General features: G+C 41.3%; 1 protein-coding gene and 1 long non-coding RNA gene across 2 annotated transcripts in view; one reads left to right on the top strand and one right to left on the bottom strand.

Annotated features, from left to right (window-relative positions):
- Positions 1–22187, top strand: part of UBAC2 (UBA domain containing 2) — a 182019-nt gene that overhangs the window by 67222 nt on the left and 92610 nt on the right. The window lies entirely within an intron of this gene.
- Positions 4854–10368, bottom strand: LOC111546569. Its single transcript, XR_002732827.3, has 3 exons — positions 10167–10368; positions 9677–9971; positions 4854–5170 (listed from the first exon to the last, which is right to left on the bottom strand). It is a non-coding gene; the product is annotated as an uncharacterized LOC111546569 (long non-coding RNA).

Here is a 22187-nt window from a genome sequence, read left to right as displayed (position 1 = left end):
TTCAAGTGGGGGTAAATCTAGGTCACAAATTCAGGTGTAATGTTGGCCTTAGATTTTAATTTTTTTGTTAGGACTGTTTGATCTTTTTGTTTCCAAGGCTTTTAATGTAAGCTAACTTTCTTTGTTGTTTCAGCAGACTATAAATGGAATATTTTTAGTCTTCTCTCTAAAAGACAGTGATCTTTGATGGTCTGGGCTCAGTCCCAGCTCTCTTTCCTTGAGCTGCTTGAGGTCACCTCTTCTAGCTCTACTAGACCTAAAAATCCCAGCCCACAACTCCAGGGGCTTGTATCTACGTCAAGTCCCTTGTGAGCCACTGAAGCAGCCCATATTTTAATTTCTATCTTTGTTTCTGTTATCTGGGTTTATTAGAGAAATTTTTAAGCATGTATAAGAAAGGAGAGAACACTATAATGAACCCCATGTTTCAACATCACCCACCTTCAACACTTACCAACTCATGGCCACCTTGTTTTATCTATATCCTTACTCTTAAGCTATTCTCATGGGTCTGTGACAGACTCTCTTTGGCATGTAAACCCAGGAGCAGGGATGTAGGGTTATAGCATATATGAGTGTCTTAGTAAACTCAAGCTGTCAAAGACTGAGTGGCTTACACAGAAATTTATTTTCTCACAGTTTTGGAGGCTAGAAGTCCAAGATCAGAATGTTGGCATGGTCAAGTTCTGGTGAGGGCCTGATTTGCAGATGGCCACCCTCTTGGTATGTCCGTACATGGCTGAGAGAGCTCACTTTGGTCTCTCTTCCTCCTCTTACAAGGGCACTAATCTCACCGTGGGGACCCCACCCTCATGACTGCCTGTGACCTAACCTAATTGCCTCCCAAAGATCCCACCTCCAAATACCACCACATTGGGGGCTAATGCTTCCACATATGAATTTAGGGGTGGGAGACACAGTTCGGTGCACAGCATTGGGGGCTAGTGCTTCAACATATGAATTTAGGGGTGGGAGACACAGTTCAGTGCTCAGCAGTGTGTGTGTGTGTTTGTGTGCACATTTTGAGTCTGTGTGTGTATCTGCTTTACTCTCTATTCTATTGGTCCATATGTCTGTTCATGCGCTAGTATTTTTAACTATTTTGTTTTGTAGTATATATTGGTATCTAGTAGAACAGGTTACTCTTTTTTTTGGTTCATCTTTTTCAAGATTAACCTAACTACTCTTCCATATAAATTTTAGAGTAGGTTAATCAGTTATCTTTAAAAATTCAGCTGGAATTTGAGATAATAATATTTTCTTTTATCTCTTCTATTGGTATATCTATTAATATATTTTATCACTTGAGGTTCATCTTTTCTAAAAATGTTGCTTTCCTAATTAATAATATTGTTCAGTTTGTTTCTTTTTTGTTGTGACTGTGTTCTAAGGTTGCCTAGTGATTTTGGCCTCTGAACTCATGTTTCCCTGAAAGGTGTTCTTCAGCAGAGTCAGGATAAGAGGGGCAGTGAGCGCCCAGCATAGAGAACCCACAGCCACCGCAGGACCTTTGTGATCCACTCCTGTTTGGTGAGGTTCCAGAGGTGTCTTGGCTAGTGAGGGATTCACTTTTAAACTCTCAGAAATTAGCAGTATTGAGAATAAGCAGTTTCTTTATATGGTAGTTTGCCTGTCCTGGGGGAAAGGAAAGATGTAGAGGAAGAAATGGGTAAGGAAATGCTACCTGTTGTCACCAATACCTACCTTCCAGTGTAGCTGTTGATGAATTTACTGTTGATCTGATTATTAATAATTTGTGACAGTTTTGATGAGGTGCTTTGGAGTGATGAATCCAAGCAGATTCATCCATTTAGGTTGTACGCTTAGTGTGGGCCCTGTCAATCAGGTAATCCCTGTATTTCTCTTCTTGAATTTTTCCTGAATTATTTTGATCACTTCCTCTTCCATTTTTCTCAGTTCTTTCTGGAAATCCTATTACCTAGAAGTTCAGTCTCCTGTACAGGTCCAGTTTTCATCTTTTTTTTTTTTTTTCCTGCTTTCTTTCTCTTTGTGTTTTTGCTCTCCTTGTTGGGAGGTTTCCTGGGTTCTACCTTCCAATTATTCTAACTAATATTTTAAAATAAATTTTTATTGAGGTATAAATGCATGTATCTTGAGTCCAGAGCTCATAGACTTTTTACAAAGTGACACCTTCTAAGCACCATCCAGTTGAAGAACAGAATGTGACCAACTCCCTAAAAGGTCTACTTTTGCTGCCTTACAGTTACTCCTTCCTCCCAGAAGTCTACACTGACTTTTAACGCCCTGATCTAGTTTTGTCTGTTTTTAAACTTTAGATAATAGAAATGTGGACTCTTCTGTATCTTGCTTATTTTTTTCAGTATTCTGTTTAGTTTCATCTGTGTTGCTGTATGTAGCTGTAGTTAATTTTTTTTTCGTTATTGGTATAGTATTTTGGTGTATCAATACCACCATTTATACATTTTACTTTTTATTTTTTTCTTGAGATAGGGTCTTGCTCTGTTGCCCAGGCTGGAGTGCAATGGCACGATCATGGTAGCCTCAACATCCTGGGCTCAAGTGGTTCTCCTGCCTCAGCCTCCCCAGTAGCTGAGACTACAGATGCACACCACCAGGACTGGCTAGTTTATTTTTATTTTTAGTGGAGATAAGGTCTTGCTATGTTGCCTAGGCTGGTCTTGAACTCATTAGCTCAAGTGATCCTCCTGCCTTGGTCTCCCAAAGTGTTAGGATTACAGGCATGAGGCACATGCCTGGCCTCGTAATACTGTTAATGTTAATGGACATTGGGATTGTTTATAATTTGGGAATATTACAAATACTGTTATTACGAATATCCTTTTTCCTTTTCTTTTCTTTTTTTTGAGACAGGGTTTCACTGTTGCCCAGGCTGGAGTGTGGTGGCACACAGTCATGGTTCACTGTAGCCTCAACCACCTGGCCTCAGGTGATCCTCCCACCTCAGCCTCCCAAGTAGCTGGGATTACAGGTGTGCACCACCACTCTCAGCTAATTTTTGTATTCTTTGTAGAGATTTCTCCATGTTGCCCCGGCTAGTCTCAAAGTCCTGGGCTCAAGCAGTCCTCCCACCTCTACCTCCCAAAGTGCTGGGATTATTGGTGTGAACCACTGCACCCATCTTGAATGTCTTTGAACATGTCGTTTGTTGCAGATATGTATGTACTTCTGCTGGGTATGTACCTAGGAGTTGAAAGAGGAATCATAGTTGTATACATATGTTTAGATTTGGAAGATACTGCTAGTTTTCCTGTGGGTCAGGAATTTAAGGGCAATTTAGCTGGGTGATTCTGGCCTAGAGTCTCCTATGTGGTTGTAGTCAGGATGTCAGGGACCACAGTCATCTTCAGGCTTTACTGGGATTGGAAGACTCATGGGGCTGTTGGGAGGAAGCCTCAGCTCCTCACCATGGAGCTGCCTCCTGACGTGGCAGCTATTACAGCTTCCCCCAGGTGAGTGGTCCAAGAATGTTGCAGTCCTTTTAATGTTAGTTATTCTAGCAGATGTGTGGTGATATATTTTTGTGATTTCAGTTCACATTTCCTTGATGACAAATGAGATCGAGTAGGTTTTCATTTATTGGTTTGCTGTTTTGGTTTTCTTTTTTTTGTTTGTTTTTTGAGACAGAGTCTCGCTCTGTCACCCAGGCTGGATGCAGTGGCCAGATCTCAGCTCACTACAAGCTCTGTCTCCTGGGTTTACGCCATTCTGCTGCCTCAGCCTCCCGAGTAGCCAGGACTACAGGTGCCTGCCACCTCGCCCAGCTAGTTTTTTTGTATTTTTTAGTAGAGACGGGGTTTCACCATGTTAGCAAGGATGGTCTCGATCTCCTGACCTCGTGATCCGCCCGTCTCGGCCTCCCAAAGTGCTGGGATTACAGGCTTGAGCCACCGCGCCCGGCCTGGTTTTCTTAAAAGTATTTATAACCTATTTAAAATTTTTATTGGCTCTTTATTTTTTGAATATTCATTTTTCCTGACATCCTGTTTTCATTTCGTGGATGCAATATTTTTTATCCCTCTCATAATGAAGACAGTTTCTTCACCACCTGCCCCTTCCGCCCACCCCCCAGGTTTTATTTCTCTACACAGTTTCTGTTTCTTCTGGTTTCCTTTTTACCTCTTTGTTTTCTGCTTTTGATGTCAGGAGTTTTCCTTACATATCTCTAAGCCTTTGGTTATCTCTTTGGATTTAAGATCCAGCTTTTTAAAAGCTGATTGGAGTCTCAGGATGAGGTCCTGGATGGCCGTGGGCTCTGTTTTAGGGTCCTCTGGTGAGTATGTTTGGGAATGCCAGTGTCAGGATCTGTGCGTTTGTTTCTTCCCTGCCCATCCCCAATGGGTTGGTCACATTCCCCATATCATACTCTCCACTCTAATACCTGTAGGGTGTAAGCCTGGGAGTCTTAATATTTACTAATAAACCTTGACTTGAGTGTACAAATTTTGATTTTTGGTATTGTATTTGTACTGTCAGTGGTGCCTGAGAGTCCCTCCAGTCTCAAGACCTTCCGTTTTACCGCTTCTAAATAATAAACCTCCAGTCATCTGACAAGATGGGGTGAGGCAGTGAGGGGTGTTTTCCAACGCTAACAAATAGTACTCCAGTTCTTCTGAGCGCCCAGCAGTTCAGTTCAGTTCTGGCACTCTACCTGGAGTTAGTGTCAGATCCTACAAGTCAAAGAGCCCAGTCTCAGAAGACTGTCCCTACTTCAGATGGCAGTCACACGTTGCAGGACACCTGTTCTTCTGACTGACTCACTGTAAATTGGGGGTTCCCATTACCCTCCCCCCACCAGGTCTGATACATTTGCAGGAATGTCTCACAGAACTCAGGAACGTACTTGACTTAACGTTTATTGGTTTATTATAAAGGATACAGCTCAGGAACAGCCAAATGGAAGAGATGCATAGGGCAAGGTGCGACGGTGGAGTGAGAGTGCGTGGAGCTCTCCTGCCGTCTCTGGGCACTCCACCCTCTCAGCACCTCCATGTATTCACCAACCCGGAAGCTGTCTGAATGTCACTGAAGAAGAGTTTTTATAGGGCTCCATCTCCCACCACCCCGCTTCCTGGAGGTGGGTAGGTGGTGCTGAAAGTTCCATCCTTCTAGTCACTTGGTCTTCCTGCTGGTCAACCAGCTCCATCTGAGGCTATCCAGGGGCTCTACCCTAAATAACGCATTAGGGTAAATTCAGATGTGGTTGAAAGGGGCTCATTATGAAGAAGAAAAGACACTTCTGTCACTTAGGTGATTCCAAAGATGTTTTGGGAGCCAAACACCAATACATTTTTGTAGAATACCACAGCCAGCCAGCAGGTGGGTAGAGTTCGGGTGGGGGCTGGGCAGTGCTCTGCCTGCCTCTTAGCACTTTTGGAAAACCCTGGCCCTGCAACCTTTGGGAAGTCAAATGTTAATCAGGTTGCCTCTCAGATTGCACCACTGCTGGCTTAGTATTTGGCTTTCTCAGGTTTGCCAAGATAGCTACCCCTGTACAGTGTTGCTGTTTTATAACTTAGAAAAAGTTTTAGGATCATCTACTCTTCCTTATCTTTGTGGGCTTATACCTTTAAAATATCCTTTTAATGTCACTCTTACGAGATTTTAGAAAGAACAGAGGAGATAAATATGTATGTTCAAACTACCATCTTTAAAAGGCAATAGTAAGGCGGGGCGCGGTGGCTCATGCCTGTAATCAATCCCAGCACTTTGGGAGGCTGAGGCGGGTGGATCACCTGAGGTTAGGAGTTCGAGACCAGCCTGACTAACATGGAGAAACCCCGTCTCTACTAAAAATACAAACTTAGCCGGGCATGGTGTCACATGCCTGTAATTCCAGCTACTCGGGAGGCTGAGGCAGGAGAATTCCTTGAACCTGGGAGGCGGAGGTTGTGGGGAGCCGAGATCGCGCCATTGCACTCCAGCCTGGGCAACAAGAGCGAAACTCTATCTCAAAAATTAATAAATGAAATAAAAGGCAGTATTGGTTTTTAAAAAGGTATGTGTTTTAAGAATACTTGCAGTTGTGAAATCATTTTTTTCTCCTTTGATAGTTACCTCTACAATCATTCAAACATTTTATCAAGGCCATTTTACATTGTGTCATCCTCAAGCATCACTTTCTTACTCGAAATAAAATTGTCCTTGTAATCACTGTGCTCTGTTGTCTCACTCCCTGGGCCTATTTTACCGAGGCTCTGAGTATTTCAGGCAGTTTTGCCCCATCCCCTCTGTCACCACCCGCAAGCCTCATGTAGCCTCTAATCCGGAGGTGGGTAGTGGTAAATGAGCAAGAGGGAACTTGCTTAGTCTCAGGATCCATCTATAGGAACATAACGTTCTTCTAACTTCTGCAGATACCCAGTTTCTGTAGGATAAATTTCCTCATGGTCTCCTGATAAAGGGGCCTTTCCTGCTGTTCTCGATGAGCAGATTAATGTAGGGCACAGGTCTCACCTCCATGTTTTCCAGTTCTGCCTCTTGTATTGCACAGGATAAAGCTTTCCAGGACTGGGCACAGATAATTCGGGAAGCTAAGAAATAGCTGTAATGGTGCCAACATTGTTCTGTGGATTAATTTGGTTATTTGGACCTATTTAAAAGAATCCATTATAGGTATTTTATGTAATGTTTTTCTTTAATTTGTAGCCCTGTGTGTGGCTTTCGTTGGGGCTATGCTATTATTAATTATTACTACATTACTAATACATGTGGTAATAGAGTTGGTACCAGGCAGTAGTATTCACTGTCTCGGGCACATGAAGGGATTGCGCTGTTTGGAGGTGAGGGCCAGTCAGAGAGTAGCAGCACACCTACAATCATCTGTGGTCATCTCGAATTGCAACCGTTGGAATATTTTTAAGGGAAGTGGGTATTGTGGGCAAAGTTAGCAATAAGTGACAGTTAGCTTTCTAAATTATTGTGTCTCTGCTTTGAATTTGGGCTAAATAGCCAACATGTAAATAGTCATCATAGTTTGAAAAATGATCAGTGTCTTTAAAAGTGAAAAAAAGTGATATTTCTCAACCTAAAGATAGGACTACCAGGATCCCCAAATTTGAAACGATCACAGGAACGTGTTAATAGATTAGATAAGTTGAATGAATAGATATTTTTAGATATCTTCTCTCCTTTAATTCCTATTTAAAAAATAAACTTAGTTGATAGGGTTATATCTGTTTTACTGCTAAGAAAACATTTTTAGAGAGACTAAGAGATCTGTCCTGAAACATATAACTTTTGAAATTTTAACCTACATCACTTGAATCTAAAACCACTGTGCCTCCAAGTCAAGATAAAGCAACAGAAACTGACAGGCTTATGGTTCCTCATGTTCCATCAGTTTGTGGAGAATTGTATTTCTGAGTATTGATTATAACAAATATGTGTGAATGTTGACTTTCTTTCCTTCATGAGTTACTCAGTATTTATACTGAGAAAAGTAGACTTTAGTCTGCTGTTGTGTAGCCAAAGCCTTTGGATTTTGAGCTGTTCTCTTTTTCCTTCCTTTTCCCACCTTCCTCTCGGCTTGCCACCTCCTTTTCTTACCCCTTTATCTCCCCTGCTTTTGTAGTGATCCCCACTCCTCTTCCCCTCCCAACAGTACCTACTGGTTTGGTTAGCCCTACCAGGGATTTTAGTAAATAAATACTTAAATACTTGGATGTGATTGCACAGAGCAAAGTTGACTAATAAAAAAATACCAAAATTTGTATTTATAATAAAGAATGTGAGATAATAAACTGCCACTGTTCAAAGGTGTCAGGAAAAGTTTAAAGGTCACTTCTTGCAGAAGCTGTCTTTGACTACCCCCACCCTCAGACTAGGTCACAGTCCTTGTGATATGCTTTCTTAGAACATTTTTCTTTCTTGTAGCATTCATCACTATAGATAGTAAATAAGATGTAACAAATGATTTGCTATCTGCCACCTCCATTAGGATACAGGCTTTGTGCCAGGAGGAGACTGTTAGTTTGTCTCACTAATGATGCCTCACTGCCGTAGGCTGTTCAGGCTAGTCTAACAAAATGCCCTAGACTGCGTGACTTATAAACCACAGATATTTATTTCTCACAGTACTGGAGGCTGAGAAGTCCAGGATCAAGGCACTGGCAGATTTGGTGTTTGGGGCTGTCTTTTCACAGTGTCCTCACATGACAGAAAGCATAGAGTTCAATGGGTTCCCTTTTATAAGGGCACTAATCTGTTCACAAAGACTCCACCCTCATGCCCTAATCACCTCTCAAAAGCCCCACCTCCTGAGACCATCACACTGAGGGTTAGGATTTTCACATATGAATTTGGAGAGGACAGAAACATTCAGTTGATAGCACTTGGTTCGCGTAGTGGCTCCCACGTAGTGGACACAACTGCGAGATGGATGGATTGATAGAGCAAATAGATGAATGAAAAGTATTTCATCTTTTGATTTCATCTCCTTTTGTTTGGACTATTAACGTAGCCTCCTAACAGTTCTCCCTGCCACCATCTCAATGCCATCATCTGCATTGTCCCACTCCCCTAATTTTATCTACAAAGGAGATCTGGTCTTATTCCTTTACACCTTGAGAAATCTTCTATGGCTTCCTCCTGCTGTTTCGTAAAGTTTAACTTGCTTGTGACACACCTCAGAGCTCCAGCCAATCTTCCCAGCCTCATTTTCTGTCATCCCTTCCTTGTACTCTGCATGTCACCTAAATTGCATTACTCACTACTGCCTGTCACGCATACATCATTTCAGATTTCTCTGGATTCATTTATTACGACAGTTGTGGTTACAACACCCTTTCTCCTCTTTGCTTCACAAACTTCTACCAAGAAAACAAGGAGAACTTTAAGTGTCCGCTTGGATAGCTCTGCTCCATGAAACCCTGCTCCAGCCAGGGTTGGAATTAACGTCTCCTTCCTTCCTGCTCCCAGTTAACTTTGTGCTTGTAAGTTACGTCAAACATTCCTTGAGACTGTAAATATTTACCTAATTGACCACTCTCTCAACTGGATGCTTTTGAAAGAGCAGGATCTTACTCTCTCTTACAGCTCCCTCAGCATGGAGTAGTGAAGAGTGTTCTTTAATACCAAAGAGACAAAGAAAGCTGACTGGGCTCGGTCTGCCACACGCTAGTTGCTTCAGTTATTTTTTTGCACTAAATTATTGTGTCTCTGCTAATGTCCTTTTTCCTTTCTTCCTTACCTCCCTCCCTCCTTCCTTCCTTCTTTTTTCTCTCTCTCTCTCTCACTCAGTAAGCTACTTCAAATCTCTTAAGAGAAAAATATAGGCTGCACGTGGTGGCTCCTGCCTGTAATCCCACCACTTTGGGAGGCCGAGGCAGACAGATCACTTGAGGTGTGGAGTTTGAGACCAGCATGACCAACATGGTGGAACTCCATCTCTGCTAAAAATGCAAAAATAAACCAGATGTGTTGGTGGACACCTGTAATCCCAGCTACTTGGGAGGCTGAGGCAGGAGAATAGCTTGAACCCAGGAGGCAGAGGAGGTTGCGGTGAGATGAGATCACACCATTGTATTCCAGCCTGGGTGACAGAGAGACTCCATCTCAAAAAAAAAAAAGAAAAAGAAAAAAGTATAAAAGTTGAATTTCACATTTGGGTTCAGTGATTTTTTTTTTTTTTTTAAGGATTGAAATGTGGACTTATAAAATCATTTCCCCATCTTACCTAGAGAGAAGCATATAATCCTTTCATTCTTATATTCACAAGATATCTCCTTTCTCGACCAAAAAGTTCTCACACTTTGGGTTCAGTTCAGTATTTGGGTCTTGAATACCATGTGTCCGGCATTGTACTTGGCACTACGTCACCTTGGCAGTCAGCGAGCACACGCCAGGCTCATCCCAGACACTCTGCAGGTGTGCCTATTGATGTGCCACTTTCCCTCCTCAGAACAGCCCTGGAAGGTGAGAACTCGCATCTCCTTTGAGGAAACAGGCTCAGAAACCTTCAGTGCTATTTTCTATAAATTGATAAAAGAAAAATCATGATGTTAGAAGATACATAACAAGACGAAGAGGCTTTTCTTGTCTCACTTATGTCTTGACATTGCCTGAGGACTGATTAGGAACTGAGATTGCCAATCATTTTAACAAGATTTTAGTAATGTTTGAAGATCTGTGCCTTCTGAATCAAAGTGCCATGCAGAGGTACTTACCTTATGGAATTGCTGGCTAATTGTGAAAGGAGACTCAGGCTTTTAACACTGCAGGAATTTCAAAAGTGACAGTCTCAGGGGCCAGAGTCTTACCAGGGAACAGACCTAATGTATCCAGTTTAAAAGGGCCCGTAAGCTGTTGCCAGAAGGCTACATGAAGCCACATGATCAGTGATTTTGTATTTAAACATGAAGGGCAGTGGCATCATTGACCTAAGCTAGAGTTTTCTCACCCTCAGCACTTTTGATATTTTAGTTGCATAACCCTTTGTGGTGGGGGCGGTCCCGTGCACTGCAGGGTGGCTGGCAGCATCACTGGCCTCCACCCAGTACATGCTGGTAGCAAAACCTCCTTCCTCCAGTCTTACCCCAGTCATGACAACTGAAAATGTCTCCAGATAATGCCAAATGACACTTGCGGGGCAAAGTCACCCATGATGGAGGGTCCTGACATGCATGATGCTGGGTGGTAGATAGAACCTTGGAAAGAATTAGCCCACAGCCTTGAGCTGATGACCTATGAAGCTTGTTGAGACCTTTTGACTAGGTAGAGTATTTCTAGTAGTTGACTGAAATAGCTTTGGTTGAGGCTATTAGTAAAAATTTGTTTTAAAGAGGTTTAACATCTGTTTTCATTTCTGCTTTTCTGAGTTGCTTTGCTGCTCAATTCCTTTATTTTAGCTGTCTTCCTCTTGGGACTTCAGACATTTGAGTGTGTCAAAATTTCCAGTCTGATAGGAAATATGTTTTGTTCAAAAAGAAATAAAGATATTAATAACCGTTAGGCTAGAATGGTGGAAGTTTAACGCAGGTTAAGTCAGACTCGGGTGACAGACAGCAAAGGAGATACTTTAATGGTGAAGGGAACTTGTAGTCTGGTTGTATTCAAGATTCACTTCCTGTTCTTGTTTATCATTGGAAAGTTGCACCTTGTGAAAGATTTTAGATTTAGATCATTGTATTGTTCTAAGAAAAAAAATTCGAAATGCTAACCATGTCTTGGTAACCATAGCAAAATATACAACACACAAAAATAATCTCATACCTATCTTAGGGTTGGATTTTTTGGTACATGTTATGTGAGTTCTGAAATATCTAATGTGCTTGAAATCTAATGTGCTTTTGTTACCTGAACTCAAGGAAAAAGGCTTTGTCAGTTACAAGAGAATAGGCATCTCTGTTTTGGCTGGATTGTTAGTTGAAGTAACAGAATGAATTCTGGCTGATTCAGCAGAAAGGGAATTTATGAAAGTAGCTCAGAGAATATTTGGGAACGCATATAATCAGTCTTGGGTACACCACAGCTAGAATCAACACTTTACAATTCTCCTGTCTCCTAAAATTGTTTTGTTTGCTTACCTAATGTTTAATATTGGCTTCTAGGATGTAGGATTCAGAGAGCAACTTGGTCTGTGTGGTTTTCACATGTTATTCCAGTCTGAATAACAGCTGGTTCATAGAGGCACTTGATAGTTATTTGCTGTATAAATAAATGACAATACCAAGGATAGGTTTGTTAATATCAGTGACAATATGAAGAAAAAATGTAGAGTAACATTATGAAATGTTAACGTTATACATTCCATTTGGAGATTTTTTTTGACAGCAGGATTTACCCTTTCTCTTAAGAAAGCTTAATAAATTTGTACTGAACAATTTTGTACCATAGAACCTTGTTTGACTTATGTTCCTGATTTAAATGAATAGCCACAAGCAGACTTGCAAGAGTAGATGTTGGTATTGCTGTGTTCTACATGAGAAAGCTGAGGGTCTGAGGATTGAGTCACTAAGTGATGGCTACTTAAGTGGCAAGCCTGGATGGAAACTCATGCCCATCTGAATTGTAGCTCAGACATTTCCTTAATGCCTTAATGCCACTTTTTTTTTTTATTTTTGAGACTGAGTCTCGCTCTGTTGCCCAGGCTGGAGGGCAGTGGCGCAATCTCGGCTCACTGCAGCCTCTGCCTCCCAGGTTCAAGCGATTCTCCTGCCTCAGCCTCCCGAGTAGCTGGGATTACAGGTGTGCACAACTACGCCCAGCTAATTTTTGTATTTTTAGTAGAGACGGTGTTTCACCATGTTGGTCCGTCTGGTCCAAACTCCTGACCTCATGATCTGCCCTCTTTGGCCTCCCAAAGCGCTGGGATAACAGGCGTAAGCCACCATGCCTGGCCAATGCCACTTTATTTTTTAAGGTAAAACAGTCTAGTTAATGGTCATCTAGTCACTATAGCAGGAAGCAACTTGAGCATATAAACTTGCCAAACTGAGGCTGTGTATTTCAACTGCAGCAATGTAAATGTCCAAAGACAACTTATATGATTGTATTCAAACTTTGTTGCTAAAATTAGAAGTACAAATAAACACACAATGCAAAGAAAAAAAAAAGTTCCAATTGGGGAGAGGTGCCCCCACGAATGGGGTCTGAAGAAGCACTATATGACGCTCCAGTTATTTAGCTATTACTTTTATTTTCATTTAATTAGACTGAAGAAACTGCTGTTTCTCTTCAGTAGCTACCAAATGCTGCCACTTATGTTTTATACTTTTTGAAAATTTAAAAATAGTTCTGGTTTATAGAAAAGTTGCAAGGATAGAACAAAGGACTCCCATATACCCTAAAACCAGATGCCCCCATTATTGACATTTTCCGCATTCGCTGTTATCATTTTCTCTCTACACACGTGGTGTTTTTTCTGAATCATTTGAAAGCAAGTCGTAGACATAATGTCCCTTTGACTCCAAAATACCATGAGTATGTATTACTTTATTCACCTCTGGCAATTGTCATAATAATGTCCTTTATGGCAAAAAGGAAAAACAATTTGAAAATAATGTGTAGTTTTCATATTTCTTTTGGAATAACATTTTGTAACTTTTTCGTGAAAAATTTCAGTGAAACAAGCAGAGAGAATAAAATGAGCCCTATTACCCAGATTTAGTAATTAATGTTTTTGCTGTCCTCTTTCCATTCCCTGGCATTTTTAGTTAAAGTATTTTGAAGCAATTTCCAGACATCATAATACTGTATTTCATATTTCAGTAAGCTCTAAAATGGCATTTCTTATATACTCATAATGTTACCTAACAAAATTATTCATAATTCTGTAATATTATTTACTACTGAAACTACTGTTTCCACATTTATCCTATTAGCTTGGAAATGCCCTTTTACATTTGCTTTTGCATTCGGTTGTGGTGTATCTTAAGTAGCAGCTGCTGCTGCTCCTCTGGCCTCCTCCTCTTCCTCCTCCTCCCTTTGGTAGAGTATTTTTGTACTTTATTAGAATGGTATGGTGGGTATACTAGATTAACTGGCTCATTATCTTATTTATTATTACCTTTTTTCTTTTTTTTTTTTTTTAAGAGACAAGTGTCTTGCTCTGTCACCCAGGCTGGAGTGCAGTGGTGCGATTGTAACTCACTGTAACCTCGAACTTCTGGGCTCAAGGGATCCTCCTGCCTTAGCCTCCTGAGTAGCTAGGACTACAGGCATGCACCACCACGCCCAGCTAATTTTTAATTTTTTATAGAGACAACGTCTCGTTATGTTGCCCAGGCTGGTCTCAAACTCCTGGCCTCAAGCGATCCTCCTGCCTTGGCCTCCCAAAGTGTTGGGATTTTAGGCATGAGCCACCATGCCCGACCAGCTGGCTCATCATCTGTTCCAGGGTTCTCCTGTTGTACTTCCCATGAAGCAGAGGTTGGAAAACTGAGTGTTCTATTTCTTAAACTCCCTTGCCTGGAGTTCTGGATATGATTTATGTTCCGTTATTCAGAAAAACGTGTGACTTTTGAATTCAGTATGAGCCAAGGCATATGAGTTAGCTATTTTCCTGGTGCAGTTCTACACATCCAACGGGGTGCCAGAGTTCACAGTTCAACCCCCTGAAGCTCCCTGATCCCTAGACTCTGCCGAAGTGGTTTGACCTTGGAGCTCACAGTTGATGTAATTAACTTTCGTGGTTTCCCAGATGCTTCAGTGTGTCAGAGGAAATAGTTCTCCTGGTAGACCAGTCCCTGGAGGCACTGGATCTGCCCTTCTAGCCTTTTCAACAATTGTATAAGCACCGAATTCTGTGTACTAAATCTGCTGCCCAAAATAGCTGAGGAGGTTTCTGTTATCTATAGCTGAACCTTGGCTGACAGAGCTGCTAATCAAAAGAATGTAACATTTATATTTTACTTCAAATGTATGTATACAAAGCAACATACCTGGACCTGAAACATTTAGATTTGAACTGGCACATAGTTCTTCCTTGTGGTCCTTTGTGTTAGGAGATCAAGTTCCTCAAAGAACATTGTGTGTGTGTTTATGAAGCGTTGCTGATCTTTTCATATGGCTTTCTGGTATAACCTGTTCTTTGCTGGTGACTTTGTTACCATCAGCCATCTCTTATTAGGACTTCTTTTTTTTTTTTAATTTTTATTTATTTTTAATTATTTTTTTTTCCCACTTTTAGGGTCAGGGGAGTGCATATGCAAGTTTATTACATGGGTAAATTGTGTATCACTCAGGCTTGGGTTACAAATGAGCCCATCACCCAGGTAGTGACCATAGTACCCCATATGTAGCTTTTCAACCTCCATCACCCCACACTTCCCCCGCAAGCAGTCCCCAGTGTCTGTTCTGTTGTTCCTGTCTTTGTGTCCATGTGTATTCAATGTTTAGCTCCCACTTATACATACAAACATGCGGAATTTAGTTTGCTTTTGCCAGGTTAGTATTAGGATTTCTTGAAGGTGTGCTGAGGCTTCCTTCACATGTGATCTTAGAATGTGGCCAGTGCGCGTCCCATTCTCCTATGATTTGGATTGCTGTGCTTAACTGATTGGAGATGGAGACTGGTAACTATGTCTCTCTCAATTCTTTCTGAATCCATCCCTGAATATCACCTCTACCCTCTGATGTAACAAGAGTAAGGGCATGTGTTAGAGAACAGTCTTAGCATTTTGAGAAATGTGTTACAGAAATTTTCAAATATACATAGATACAGAGAGAATGGTATAATGACTACCATGTACCCACCACCTTTTAATCATTTTTTTCAACACACAAACTTCACATAATTTGACAACTGGATCCCTAATGGGACACTGGTTTCCATTTTTCATTTTACCATGTGGTTCCTAAATTCTCCATGGTGGTGGCCTACAGTATCCCTCAACCCTGCCCCTGCCTCAGATTTGCCAGTATCTCTACGGGCCTTTCCAGAGGCCTGAGTGTCGGGTGCAGGCACAGGCAGGTACCAGGTTTCAGGCAGAGCCCATGAGAGATTGTTGGGATTGAAAACCAGGACTGTCTTGATTTCTTGTCACATGGGTGTCAGGCCTGTGGGTCTGTTTTGGTAACGTCTTCCTCTTTAAGTGCTGTGTTTTTTGTTTTTTGTTTTAATTTTGAGACAGGGTCTCACTGTCACCCAGGCCGAAGTGCAGTGGCACGATCATGGCTAACTGCAGCCTTGACTTCCTGAGCTCAGGTGATTCTCCCACCCCAGCCTCAGTTCTTTCTGAATCCGTCCTGAATTTCTGCCTCCACCCCATGATGTAACAAGAGTAAGGAAAAATATTTCTTTTTTTTTTTTTTGGTAGAGACGAGGTTTCACTGTGTTGCCCCAGCTGATCTCCAACTCCTGGGCTCAAGTGAGCCTCCCGTCTCAGCCTCCCAAAGTGCTGGGATTATAGGCATGAGCCACCATGCACAGCCTTAACTGCTGTTCTTTTAACAAACCAATAATGTTCAACTTTTGAACCTTCTCCTTGCCCTGGCTCCCTTACTGGGGAAAATAATAAGCAATAATACATGAAATGGCACTTGCGTATACTTTCATTACTCTCTTGAACATATAATACATGATATGCTAAAACATAACGTTTGCATTTATTTTTATAGGCTAATATAGGCAGTAACCTTATATACTTTTACTACGTAGCCCCTGCCAAAAATTTGATATTTCATGTCAGGACTTGATGGGAAAATTGTGAAACTGCTGCCCTCAAGCAATAAGAACATATCAAAATGTTACTTTTTTTAGGTTAGGTCTCAAACCTTTTGTAGCCTCTGTGTAGTTTCATTCTGACACACTTTTTTCTTCTCCGTATCTGCCTGGGAAAAGTCATTCTTACACAGAAACCAGAAATAAATGTTTTAACACTCTGAGAAAACGGATAAAAGCCAATCAGAAAAGCACTTGAGTTCTTGTTTTGGATCAGTTGCGGTAGGTGCCATGTGGGGCAGAAAGTAACGTGGCTCCTGCTCTGGAATGGCTTTCAGTTGAGTGGACAGGATATCTAAGAGCATTACTAACTACGAGAAGCAACACAGCATGCAGATAGAGAACAGCTTTGAGAACAGCTTTGTAATGTTTGAGGAAGATGAACTCTTGAAACAAAAAGGAAATAATATATTGTATTGCCCTCTTAAACAGCTTCTTCTTTCCAACAACTACAGTATTGCCAGGATTTCTCTCAGTTGGGGTATGCATTATCAGAGATAAAGTAGGATAGCAGTCATATGCTGCTTTTTTTTACATGTGGAAGGAAACGGAAAAGCTAGTGGTGCTCCTCTTATACTCTCAACAGAAAAGTTTCTTTTTGGAAAGTAAATCCTGACTGATTTAAATGTCATTCTAGTTTCTAATTTAATGTATTTTCCATGATTGACATTTTAGTACCAAGCAAGTATTAGTTATCTGTTGCTGCCTAACAAATTAGGACATGCAATAATATCAACCTCTTGTTCACCATACTTTAAAACTACAAGTCATATAGTCTCCTCAGCTAATATTTGATGACCTATAGTCAACATATTTTTTGGAGCACTATGTTCAGGGTGTCATGCCCAGTGCTATCCAGAATAGAAAGAAGGAAAAACTAATGTCTCTTCCCCAATGGAGTTTATGTTTCATTTTAGGGATGCAAGAATATTGCACATGAAGTAATAGACCATAGGCTGTATGATGGCTGGCAAAGAGCTTGCCTATTATCTAACACTTACTTCACTGACAAAACAGTTGGAAGTCTAGAAAGGCTCAAAGACTGGACAAAGTGGGATGGAGCTGGGTTGGAGTCAGACAGAACCAGGCCACTAATCTCCAGGCCAGTGTGTTTTTTCTTCCTTTGTTGTAAAATCTAAATTAAAGCTATGTGGCATATACTGTAAAAGCCAAATAAGTTGAGGAAAGGAAGATGGATGGCTTTGAGTAGTCAAAGAAGGATTAAAGGAGGCAGTGTGATTTGGATGTAAGTGTAAACAAGAAGGGGAGGAAGCAGAAGAATCCCACCAGTGAGAACCAAACATTTTATCCACAGGACAGAGACAAAACCAACCAGATGAACTTGAAAGTCTCATATTGGACAACGGAGAGAAATTAGGTTGGAGGGAGTTGAAAGTGTGGGAGAGGAACTTGGACTTGATGTGGTAGATCATGGGGAACTATTCTCAATCCCTGAGCATGAAATGACACAATGAAAGTGGAATTAAGGAAGATTATTTGCCAGAAGAACTGGATAGTGTCTGCATTTTTCTTTTCTTACATTCTGTATATTGGTCTTTTTTTTTTCTCATTCCAAGTAGGTTAAACACTGTATTAATCAGAACAGGTTAGCTTATGTTGCAGCCACGAAATAACCCTGAAATCACAGTGGCTTAATCTATAGTGTGTTTCTTGTTTGCACCACTTGCCTAATACAGTTGGGTGGGTCATGGGGTGGGAGTTCTCACTTACTCATTCAGGGACCCAGGCTGACAAAGCTGCCACCATCTAGAACATTGCCAGATGCTGTGGCAGAGGATAATGCCGCTCCCTCACACCTTAGGCTGAAAGTGACCCATGCCTCTTTTACCCCCAACCCATTAGTCAGAGGTAGTCACATGCTCTTCCTCCTCACCCTCAAGGAACTTGAGGATATTTGGTGAGCAGTGTGTGTCTCTTTCAAGGCTTTCTGAGAACCTGGAACATACACGTTTCTTTAGGAGAGAAAATACGATGACGAAGAGTGCAGACCCTGGAGCCAGACCCCAGAGTGTAGAGCCTGGCTGCCCCGCTTGGGCAAGTTACTCAGCCTCTGTAGCATAGTTTCATCATCTGGAAAGTGCGACTGGTAATAGAACAAGCCTCACAGCATTCTTGTGAGATTTGAATGAGCACTTTATATATGTAAAGTGCTTAAAGCACTATGCTATAGAATTGTTAGCAAGTATTTATTATTGTTATTAGTCATCATTTAATCTGCTGGCTTCTGCTACAGCATCCTAAAGAAAAGCTAAAGTTTCTGACTCTCATCAAGAGGCCTGGGGGAAAGAGGTTGTAATTAGATGTGCCATGGCCAGTGTTTGGACTAGGATGATGACAGTGGGCAAAGAAAAAGATAGGCAAGGCCGGGCGCGGTGGCTTACGCTTATAATCCCAGCACTTTGGGAGGCCGAGGCGGGTATATCACTTGAGGTCAGGAGTTCGAGACCAGCCTGGCCAGCGTGGTGAAACTCATCTCCACAAAAAATACAAAAATTAGCTGGGTGCGGTGGTGGGCACCTGTAATCCCAGCTACTCGGGAGGCTGAGACAGGTGAATCGTTTTGAACCCAGGAGGTGGAGGTTGCAGTGAGCCAAGATTACACCACTGCACTCCAGCCTAGGTGACAGCAAGACACCGTCTCACCAAAAAAAAAAAAAAAAAAAAAATAGAGAAAAAGAAAAGATAGGCAAGAGTGCGTTTAAGAAGAGAGCACCGAGGTAGGGATTTGTTCACCACCTGAATCCCATGGTTGAGAGCAAAGTATCGGGTGTGGGTGACAGAGAATGCAGGGAGAGTTTGCAGAGAAATTCAGGGGCTTGAGGGGAAGGGTGAACGGAATTCAGATGTGGTGATGGGGAGATGTCCAAGGCCCTGGGGGAAATAGGAAAGGGAGGAATGGAGCTCAGGCTACAGGGTGGAACCTCTTACTAAGCAAGTTTCAGTAAGTGGTGGCATGAATGCTCCAAGTTAGGCCACAGGTTCTGGGGCCAGAGTGTGGGATTAAACCGGCTCTGCCACACCATGTGACCTTGTTGCTGTAGTTTCCTCATCAGCAAGATGGGGATGATAGTCATACGATGTCTTAAGGTAGTGAGGATTAAATAAGATGATGCCTGTAGAGGACTTGGAAAGTGGCATGTAGTCAGTGATCAGTAAGGTCTTAATCGAATAGAAATTTGGGGGCTGTCTTTTAAGCAACCCAGTTTTCTGAGTTTAATGAAAACCTTCCATTGGCAGCAGTTCTGATGCGTACTCATGTAGTCCTCCCTGGGTTCAAAATAATGGCCTTGTCACCAGGTCACTTGTAATCCACATGCTTTTCATTTTCTCATTCTTCACCCAAATAGTCACTGAGTGAGTATCTTTTAGCTATGAAGAGAATAAGAAATTACAATGGGCTGAAAAGTAACTAAAATAGACCATTTTAAGGGCTAATTTAAGATCAGTGCTTCCCCTTCTAAAATCGCATGCCACCTCTTACTCATTGGTAGGAGCCACTGACTGCCCTTGCCTCTTGAAATATAAAATCATTTCTGTGTTTAGTTTTAAATTCCCTTGTCGGCTAATTAGCGCTCTCCTTTAATGTGTCTCATTTAAATTACAGGCTCTTCAAGGGCATATGCTCTATATTGTGTAACTGCCTTCAGTTACACACGTGCTCTACATGTGTAATTGAACATTTGGGTTATTTCTTTTCATTGAGAATTAAGAACTTCACAGATATTTCAGTAGGGCTTTAGAATTTTGTTAGTAATAGTACAAAACATACGTTGTCAATTAAATAGATATTTGAGGACCTTCAGTGTACCAGGTTCTGTGGCAGTGCTGTGTATATAAGAGAAGAGGCACTTGCCCTCACCGAGCCCACATCTTAGCCAAGTTTATAATCTATACTATTGTTGGGTTATTTGTCTTATTTAAGGATTATGCAGTTTGCTAGCATGTAATAAAGCAATTGAGGCTTCTAACACCTTTTCAGGGGCCACATGATTGAGTTGTCTTCTTTATGGCTAGGATATGGAATTGGGGTTACATTCCTTTTTTTTTTTTTTTGAGACAGTGTCTTGCACTGTCGCCCAGGCTGGAGTGCGGTGGTGTGATCTCTGCTCACTGCACGCTCTGCCTCCCGGGTTCACGCCATTCTCCCGCCTCAGCCTCCTGAGTAGCTGGGACTACAGGTGTGCCCCACCACACCCAGCTAATTTTTTTTTTGTTGTTTGTTATTTTTAGTAGAGACAGGGTTTCACCGTGTTAGCCAGGATGGTCTTGATCTCCTGACCTCGTGATCCACCTGCGTCGGCCTCCCAAAATGCTGGGATTATAGGAGTGAGCCACTGCGCCTGGCTGGGGTTACATTCCTAATGCTGCCTTTAATTTATCAGGGTGTCTCTTCTGAAGTTAGGTTTCTTTATAAAGTCTGGGTGACACTGTTTGCTCAACCTGTTTCACAGGATTGTAGAAAGGAAGATGTTATATAATGTATGGACTGTTTTATAAATTATTGAGCTCTTCACATATACATGATGCCATTTCTCGTATCTGACACTGTTCTATATATATTATCCTCTCGCTGAGTAGTCAGTGCATTTATTTACACTGATCCAAACTAAATAGCTTTGAGGGTTTTTTTTTAATGTGGTCAACTGCCATAATAACTATCCATTCCCAGATTAGTTTTTCTAGCTCACAATTATTATTTAAAATTGTTAATAATATATCACCCAATTCATGTAGAAAATATTTACAGGGCTGTGGCTTTCAAACAATAAGTTATATAATAAAGTCATGTTCTATAACAGAATATAACAGTTATACAGCCCTGCCCTGTTCTCCAAGTTGACCTCCTGGTTAGGGGAATGCCCCAGAAATAAATGTAAAGCTAACTAATAACAAGACAGTGAGAGGATGCCCACAGCCATGTATGAACAGTGGCTTGGTGAGTAGAATGAGCAGCCTTTAAGGGGAGTGATTAGCTGAGTTTGATTGGACTACAGACTTATAAGAAAACATTAATTGGAGATAGGATTAGAGTTCACCTTTTTGGCAGTATGGTTGCTGATGACTGGATAAAATCATTTATATAGATTTGTGGTACAGTGGAGGGAGGAAGAGGCAGAAAACTGAACAGATAAAAGAATGTTATTCTGTTGTCAAATGTCATAGGTAGTTACTCTCTTGTTTGCAGAATCCTAAGAATTGACTCCATTAGCCCAGAGAGGACTCTTGCTTACCCTAAGAGAGCGTGTTGGCTCATACATCCCAGAAAGTGTCTCTGCTCCAGTGTAGTCACAGAACCAGGGCACCACAGAGAAGCTCTGAAATGGAGGAAGCTTTCTTTTTGGTTTTCTTTTAGTAGTCTTCACAATGGTTCCTCTTTAGAGATCCAACTCAGATGACTACCTAAGTGCCAACTTCCATACAATTTGTTGTTTTGCCCTTTCTTTTCCTTCACTTGGGAAAGTTTAGAGGTGGAGTGAAGGAAAGGCACTAAGATTTGGGCTTTCATCCGTGTTGTCTCACCTGTCTACATAAGATGTTACAAAGACCAGTGCCTATTTTTGACAATGGCTTTAAAGTCAGGTGGCTGTTTGTGAAATAAATGTAATGCAAATCTGAATATATTAGTAAATAATGTTGAGTCAACCATTAAGATTAATTTTCTTACAGAGAAAAAGTTGAAAATGAGTAAGACAAGAACGTTAAATAAAATATTTTCAGGATATAAAGTCCTATAAAAATTTAAAGTGTAATAGAGTGAGACCCCGTTTCTGAAAAAAAATTTTTAAAGTACAACTCAGAATTAACATTTTCTTTATCTACCATTATAAAAATTGATGTCATTGCCAACACAGAGAATACTGTGTTGGGGTAGTTTTGGGGATAAAACAAATTTGAACTGGCAGACCAGTTGACTACTTGGAAAGGTCCTGGTACTCCTACTAAGGTACTTATTTCAGCAAGTATATAATATTGTAAAGAATCCTAAGATGCTTAATTTTGTAAG

Source organism: Piliocolobus tephrosceles, chromosome X (genome assembly GCF_002776525.5).
Source record: "Piliocolobus tephrosceles isolate RC106 chromosome X, ASM277652v3, whole genome shotgun sequence".
In the NCBI taxonomy this organism is placed as follows: domain Eukaryota; kingdom Metazoa; phylum Chordata; class Mammalia; order Primates; family Cercopithecidae; genus Piliocolobus; species Piliocolobus tephrosceles.
Note: the sequence above shows the minus strand (reverse complement) of the source record. Positions and strands in the feature narration are given on the sequence as shown.